Source organism: Rosa chinensis, chromosome 6, assembly GCF_002994745.2.
Source record: "Rosa chinensis cultivar Old Blush chromosome 6, RchiOBHm-V2, whole genome shotgun sequence".
Classification (NCBI taxonomy): domain Eukaryota; kingdom Viridiplantae; phylum Streptophyta; class Magnoliopsida; order Rosales; family Rosaceae; genus Rosa; species Rosa chinensis.
Window position 1 is genome coordinate 33,927,450 of NC_037093.1, and position 9,282 is coordinate 33,936,731.

A 9,282-nucleotide genomic window follows, 5' to 3' on the forward strand; every position below is an offset into this window, starting at 1 on the left:
AACATCAATTATAAATTCGAATCCGAGCATAACAAATTAATATCCGAAATTCACAACCGGTATAAATCATAAATACTTCATGAAAATCAATATTGAAAGCAAATTCACGAGATAAATCGAAATCAAATTCCGAAATCAATTCATATGCTCGAAAAGTAATATGTTAATTAAATAAAGCATTAATTCAAGAAAATAAACGCATGCATCAATATTTAAAACAAAAGTCCACTCACAGTACTATTGGACGACCACGCAAACGAGTTCCTTCATTTAACCGTAGCTCGCGGCATTGCCTTGTACACAATTATATTTCCGTAAACGGCAATCCGATAAAATAAATACGAACCTAAACGTAACCCGAAAATCCATATCTCCATTACTTCTCAAATTCCACCCAAATCTCTCCCACAACACCAATTCCTCAATTAACATATTCCACAATGAAAACGAGGGAAATCCGACGGTCGGATTTTCCACAATTCAATCTCAAAACCCCGAACTTCGGAAAATCACAAACAATTCCAAACTCCTCCAAAATTCACCAAACTTCACATACAAGCTCTACAACATTTCTACAATTTAATGGGCTAAAAACTGAAATTAAAACACTGCCCTACACGCTGCAGCCGCCTCCACCGCCACCAGCTCCGATGGCCACCAAATTTTGGCAGCACCATCATCTCATCATTCCAAACACTTTTCTCAACTACCACAATTCGAGAAAACAACTAGACCTAGGTCAACAATTAAGAAAACAGTAAACCCAGATTGATGAATAGTACCAAGAAATTCAAACCTTCGATTCTTCCTCCACGGTGCAAATCGTGGCTCAAGGCTAGGGGCAAAATGATCCTTGGCAAAAATCGAACCGTCGACGTCGGTTTGGTGGCCGGAGACGGCTGGAATTGCCGGAAATCGTCAAAACCCGCAAGTTGCTACAGTAACCTTCCCAACAAGAAATCGAGCTCCTCCGGCCAAATCTCTCCAAAATACCACCACAGATGCGTCAAGGGGGAGGAGACGAGCTTGGGGATGGCCGGATTTCGCCGTGGGTCGGCCGGAGGAGGGAGAAATCGGAGGAGGAAGAATCGGGCCGAAGAGGAAGGAAATGTCGGGGGAGGAGAGAGAAAGAGCCGGGTAGGTTTCCAAAAATGGAAACTTACCACAGTAACTCGGCTATTTATAGAAACTTACCATGAACAGTAACCGTAAACAGTAACTTTAATCTTTCGCTTATAACTTTCACATATGAACTCCAATTTTTACGCACCACATATGCACACGCTCGGTTTAACGTCCTCTACAATTTTCATGAAGGAAGTTTCCTCAAATTTTGACCCGAACGAAAAGTCAACTTTTAGGGCCACTAAAAGTGTCTAAACAAGTAAAAGTTGAAAGAAATTGTCGTTTCCCGTCCAAATGACTAGTAAACGGTAAAATTTAGGTCCGGGACGTTACACTTTTAGCTCATTTCCTTGTCATTTTCTCCGATGTACCTAGAAAATAGAAACTAAATTAAAAATGATTAATTAAAGGAAATAACTAAGCAAAATATGGAAAGTTAACTATTAAAACGTCGCATTAATATGCTCCTATCAAGTGCCTTTTCCTACTCCCTCTTGTTCATCACCTTCAATTGTTAGTATAAAACTAAAAAGGGCAGAATATAAACGACAAAATAGTACAATATCATTAATGCAGATCATCTAAAACAAAAGATGAATTAGGTCATGTGCCAGCTTTGAGATTTTATCAAAGTTTCCAATATCGATAGCAGCTGCCCACAAATAGACTATCTTAGTTTAAGGTTAACTTAGTTATAGTGGCTGCTGGAGCATTTTCCAAAAAAAATAGTTGTTCTAGTGGCTCTAGGTGTATATACACAAAAGGTATTAGCCTATCAGAAATTGGTCATGGTTTTTCCCTCCAGTAAATGTGAATATAAAACTACGGAAGAGGAAAAAGGCAAAAGAAAAAATGAAGTCCTATTCATGCTAACGCCAACTCAATTCATTATTGCTTGCTTTTCACCTAAACATCTCCAAGAGAAAGGCAACCTCTTCATCATTTGATGCTTCAAGAATCTGAGCCACAGAAAAGAGTTAGTTGTGATTAACTTCCATAACAAGCAAATTAGAGTCATGCCAGATTTAGAGCATAGTCTGTTTCTGATTATATAATTAAATAGTATGTTGGCTAAAGAGGCAATCCTTACCAATTTTTGAATGCTTGCATTAAAAGATCAATCCTAACTAAGTATGAGAAGTATGATCAGCAACATGTAGATATCATTAGATGTCCTTTTTGGAGCATCATATAAAGCTTCCAGGATGGGCATCAACTGTCCATTTCATCATATAAATACAGGTCAGTATCAAGTGTTGATTTCATTTTAGTACCAAAAGAATGTACCAGGATATTGTTAAATCACCAACTCAAGGCTATGACCTATTTCCAAAGACATTAAATGTATGAAAAACAATATGTATCTTAACACAACTTTTGCCACAATTTTTTTTTCCAATGACAGTGATCAGCTACTATTACATACTAGTGTATCCAAATAAGTTCGCACCAAGACAAACTCCAGAAAGTCAGCATTTCCTTGCAATAAAGAGTAAAGCAAAAGTGCAGCAGCCTCATCAGTCAAGTACCTGCAGAGGCAGAAAATGAGAAATTCAGAAGTTAAGGATATGAATAGATTCCTGAGAAAAAAGTATAATTAAAAGTTACATAGTTCGTCAAGATTGTCAGGCGATGATGCAAATGATTCAGCAATTCGCGTCCGACGTACAGAAGCATGCTCCAAAACCTACGGCGACAACAAAGCGCACATCCTCAATAAAAAAATACTACTCATGATGGCTATTAACTTTGAAACTCAGAAAAATAGAAGTACTTTAGCATCATGATATTGCAGATGATTTGTCAATAATGGGACATCTTCCATCACAAAGTCAGCTCCATCTGAAGGAAGTTTTGATCTCTTAACATGTGTCTGAATCAGGAAACTCCAGTTTGAAGGTCTTGCCGAACTCCTCCCTGTGATTCATCACAACCACAAAATCAAACATTTCATAACAATACAATAAAAGCAACGAAGCATTGATACTATAGATATTAGATTCTGATATGAAACTCAATCATAATTACACAACAGCACAACCTCATTAGCATGTCACCATACAGAACAGTTCCAATTCAAAAATGTTGCAACCGCTAACTGAAGAGGTACTTATCCGAATCAAAATATTTAATAGTTAGCTATATAAGTATAAGATGCAGTAATGAATTAAACTAAGTAATCAAGGTTATCCGACAAAACATATCAGAATGAAACAAAAAAGGCTAACTATTGGTACCCACAAAAAGGGAAGCGATACACAGAAACAACCCAAAATCAGACTTCATGATCAAGATTCAAACTTGATTGAACTACTCACAACCCACAAAGGCAAAGCAGAAAATCTTTTGTGAGACTATAAACCAAAGCAATCCACATCCAAGAAAATTGAGCACTGCACCAATGGTCTAAAGTCTCCACATTATGAATGGAAAAGATGAAGTTAAGATGAAGTTGTTACCATGGAAGAGGCACTTGCATATTATGTTCCATACAGATTAGCAGATCGTTGTTCTTCTTTTGTTTCAGTCGGCGAAAACAGTGTGGACATGCTTAGTACCACTGACTGTTATGTGTTGCAAATCTGGAGATTAGAGCCCTATAGTAGATAGCCCTACAGTAGATATATTCGGGATGTAAACAAAGTTAGATGGTTAATTTGTTATGTTTCAATATGTTATGTACATGAAAGCCACCCAAAACCAAAAACAAAAACATGAAATATATTAGGAAAGCTACCAACTCTTACTTAATCATATTGAATGCTATAGATTGACAGAATAAAGCATACTTGATCTGGATCGGATGCCAAATAGTACCTAAATGAAGTTAATAAAAATATACTATGCATCCAAGAATAGAAGCCAACATTCAAATTAGTAAATATCTATCAAGTGTGTGTTTTAACAAAACAGAAACCCATAACACGGAATTAATATCCATCAACATTTAAAGTAGTCAATATCCATCAAGTGCAGAAAAAACCTTTGTATCATCTCTCCCAATGCACATACATTAAGATCATACAATCAATGATCCCAAAAACCATGCAAACACGGGAAACCAAAAAACTCAAAAGGAAAAAAAATTGGGAGAATTGCGATTCTGGAAAAAAAAAAATTACCGATTTTGATTGTTTCCCATCCCCCTCTTCCTTTTCTCTGAGCTATCTACTTTCTTCCCCTGTCAATTTCATATATAACCAATCAGATGACTCCAGCTCTTCCAATTATGGGAAACAAATGAAATTGAACTACCAACCATATCAAACTGCGAAGAATTTGAAACTCCTTTATTCTTGTTCTTCTTTTTTTATGTTTCTCTCAGTGATGAATTTCAGTCTTTTGGGCAAACAGAGCTGAGGTCTGGTTTCCCTAAAGACAGTGGCAAGGATGGTGTCCTTAGCAAACTACGCTGTACCGATTGCCCATTTGATTTGCTTCTTCTAGCATCACTCTTCTCTCTATCTTGAACTTCTTCTTTTTTGCTTATAGAAGGTGATGATTTGAGTGGTGTTTGCAACACTTTCTGATGTGATGTCTCTCCCCCCAACCATCGTTTGGTGGAGAAAAGAGAAGAAGACATGCAGAAGCTAAAACACAGCGCCACATAAATCGTACAGGGGGGCTGTGCAATTCTTTCAAACATATGAGGGCAAAGTCATCACTACACTATTCATAAGGATGATTATTGTTCATAAGGAGTTGCATCTTTAGAAGAGAGAATTGCCACATCTTTTAGTTTAGATTTGAAGTTGTCCCAACCAAACCAAATGTAAAAATTTGGAACCAACTTAGTTGAACACAGGGTTTTGACATTTATTGAGATAAGCTAAGGTTGTTTGAACCCAAAGTGTGATCCACACTTACACCCTTAATCCTATATGCGTTTATGGGTTGATAATTTCTCCTAAAGACGTTGCACCACTCGATTACAACCTATCTATGTATACATGCCTACTAGCAAGGTCAAAAAATCCATAAGAACACCTTTTACCCTCCAAAGGTTGTTAGATCTGAGAAATTTTTTAAAAACGAAATGAAAATGAGGAAGTGGCCCTAGAGATATGGAAAGTTCTGCCATGACTTAAGGTATCAGTACCTTAAAATTGGTACTGCATCTGGGCCCTCTATTTTACACGGCTAAAATGGACGGACGCGCATATGCTGGTGCGCGTCCACCTCATGTAATCTCATGGTAACCTGCTATAGCAGGTTTCAACAATGCGATTTCAAAATTTTGAAATCAAACCTTGAAACAGTTCCAAGCTGAGAAGCTGCAAATGATTTACAGGCCAATAGTGGCTTTACATAATGAATAAATGCATTCTCTTGATCTAAGGGCTTCATGTGGACTCAGGATTCAATCTTGGTTGCTTGGTGGCAGAGACATTAGAGGCAGATGGTAGAGATCGAGGGGCTAAAAGAGCCCCAGGAGTAACGCACGGAGTAGTCCATCGGAAAAATCTAAGGAAGAAATGGAAGTTATAGAACTTTCTACCAACTCGGAAGCACCGGCCTAAACCCTATACCAAGCCTTTCAACATTAGGTCGTATTGGATGTATACTCCTTGGAACACTAGGTCATCGTTTTAAGAATTGTCTGGTACTAGTCGAAGCAACAACATCTTTGATGCAACTTCTGGTACTTGAACTTGATCTCTTTCTCTTGTGAAATGCATTGGAACATTTATTCCAGCATTAGTTACGCCAGAAAGTAGAGTTTGCCAGAGATTTAGCTATGAAGCCTATCCCAGGCATGAGATTTCGCTATAAAGCCTAGTGTATGGTTAGGAATAGGCAGGTAGATATGTTAATGTGGAGTGAAAGCTAGATCAGCAGGGAGCAGATGTTAATTTGAGTGTTAATCATGACTTGCGACCTCTTGAACGCAATTTTGCATGTGGTTTATGATCTCTTATAAATATTCAGATTATATTACTTGTGATTTATATTGTTGGTAATTAATTGAATTTATGTGTTAATAGTGATCTTTAATTTCCGATGAATATTATGAATCTGAGTAATTGTTATGATTTTTGGGTTTATTGTATGATCGTGGATGTATTAATTATTGATCGAGTAGTATTATATTGTGATTGTAATAATTGTTTTGGTGCAATGGGATGATCGTTTGTTGAGATTGTTGTTCGTGTTGACACTGTTATACTTGCGTTTGATCGTCCTCTCCCGCAAAGACAATAAACGTCCTGCTACTGGATGCACATATAGAACGTAGAAGTCTACTACCGGAATTAGCTCGGTATCTACTTTGATTTACTCTCTGCCCTGTTGAAACGCTTGAATTACCAGCTCAGTCAAATTAGTTTGAGTAGCGCAAAATCAAAACGGTGGTAGACCATTTGTTCCAGCCAGTAGTACTGGCGGTCTACAAAGAAATGAACATATACTACTACCTCTCCATTGCGGCCTACTACTCAGAATCTTCACGCATTACTTGTGCTTTTCTTCCATTTTTTATAACATTTCACACAAAATCAGACATCCTATAGCATTGACACTACTGTACATGTGTTTAATCATCCTCCCCCGTGAAGACAATATACGTCCTGCTAATGGATGCACATATAGAACGTAGAAGCCCACTACCGGAATTAGCTCGGTGTCTACTATGGTTTACTCTCTGCGTAGCGGCTCGCAAAAAGGTTGTAGTCACAGACTGTGATGTTGCACTTATTTAGCATGCTAGTAACTATCTCACTTTCTTGCCAATAAACGTCCTGCTAATGGATGCACATATAGAACGTAGAAGTCCACTACCGAAATTAGCTCGGTGTCTACTTTGGTTTACTCTCTACTCCGTTGAAACGCTTGAATTACCAACCCAGTCAAATTAGTTTGAGTAGTGGCTCGCGAAAAGGTTGTAGTCACTTTCTTTCCAACGGTAATAGGCACCATCTCAAACTTGCCGACAAACAAAAACACGAGATCTACCACTTGTCTAGCCTGGACTACTACTATGGATCTGTCTATGCAATGTCATTGGAGTACATGCAAATTGCAGCATGGAAAAACATATTGCACATTCCCTTTTGCGTTCGCACTATATATAATGAGAGTCTGAGTCTTTCCCTTGGTCTGGGCCTACAATTTCATCTGGGCCTCCAAGTTCATCAGCCCACTCTGCTCTCATCACTGGAGACATTGTTTTAGTCGATCGGTTAAAGTTTGATACTGCGACTATTGGGGCACAGAATCAAACTTCAACTGACCGTACATCGCCGCTGTTGAGAATTCTACTATATTTTTAGTAGGCCTCATCAAAAAGCCCGCGGATCAAGTGGGCCGATGGAGGCCCGCCGGCCCGCAGGGCTTTTGGCCCGGCCCGGCCCGCCAAAAGCCCACTAGGCCCGGCCCGTAAAAGCCCGCAAAATATTTATTATATATATGTGTGTGTGTGTGTGTGTTTATATATATATATATATATATATATATTAATATATATATATATATATATGTATGTGTGTGTGTGTGTGTTTTATATATAGATATATCTATATGTGTGTGTGTGTGTGTTTATAAATATATATATATATATAGACACATATAGATATATATATATTTGTGTGTGTGTTTATATAGATATATATATATATATAGTCATATAGATATATATATATATATCAATATATCATATATGTGTGTGTGTTTATATATATATATATATATATATATAGAGATATATATATATATATATATCTGTGTGTGTGTGTGTGTGTGTGTGTGTTTATATATATATATATATATATTAATATGTGTGTGTGTGTGTGTGTGTGTGTGTGTGTGGAAGTTCTTATACTATTATACTTCTATATAAAATATGTGCATATATATATTCTACATATCGGTTGATCAATCCGATCGGATTCGAAAATATGGTGAAATTGGCTAAATTTTTTACCACACTCATAATTTATTGTAATAAACTCATCCAACGGTCGGTTTTTCCATTTTCTTTGAATTGATAGGGGTTGCTCTTTGGAGTGTATGATATATAAATATAGGTTTATAAGAGTAACTACGTTTGACCTAGTTGATCGAATTCGAAACGAGAACCAAATTGGTTGGATTTTCTACAACCACCATAAAACATTACAATCTCTCAATCGAGCGGTTGGTTTCTCCGAATTCATTTTCTACTTCATGGTTGCTTTAGAATGAACCTAAACAATTTAAATGCAATGTATAAGTCATACAACTATAGGAATAAAATTGGTATAGACCAATGTGTTTGTAATTAAAATTAATTTTTTTTTATCTTATGTCCACACACATCCATTGATGGAATATATACAAACGTGATGTGAAAAAATAAGCACGTTTCGCAGTTGTCACGGCATCGGTCAACCAATAAAACATATAAGTGACTACGGTTGACCAATCTGATCGGATTCAAAAATATGGTGAAATTGGCTAAATTTTTTACCACACTCATAATTTATTGTAATAAACTCATCCAACGGTCGGTTTTTCCATTTTCTTTGAATTGATAGGGGTTGCTCTTTGGAGTGTATGATATATAAATATAGATTTATATGAGTAACTACGTTTGATCTAGTTGATCGAATTCGAAACGATAACCAAATTGGCTGGATTTTCTACAATCACCATAAAACATTACAATCTCTCCATCGAGCGGTTGGTTTCTCCGAATTTATTTTCTACTTCATGGTTGCTTTAGAATGAACCTAAACAATTTAAATGCAATGTATAAGTCTTACAACTTTAGGAATAAAATTGGTACAGGCCAATGTGTTTGTAATTAAAATTAATTTTTTTATCTTATGTCCACGCACATCCATTGATGGAATATATACAAACGTGATGTGAAAAAATAAGCACGTTTCGCGGTTGTCACGGCATCGGTCAACCAATAAAACATATAAGTGACTACGGTTGACCAATCCGATCGGATTCGAAAATATGGTGAAATTGGCTAAATTTTTTACCACACTCATAATTTATTGTAATAAACTCATCCAACGGTCGGTTTTTCTTTTTCTTTGAATTGATAGGGGTTGCTCTTTGGAGTGTATGATATATAAATATAGGTTTATAAGAGTAACTACGTTTGACCTAGTTGATCGAATTCGAAACGTGAACCAAATTGGCTGGATTTTCTACAACCACCATAAAACA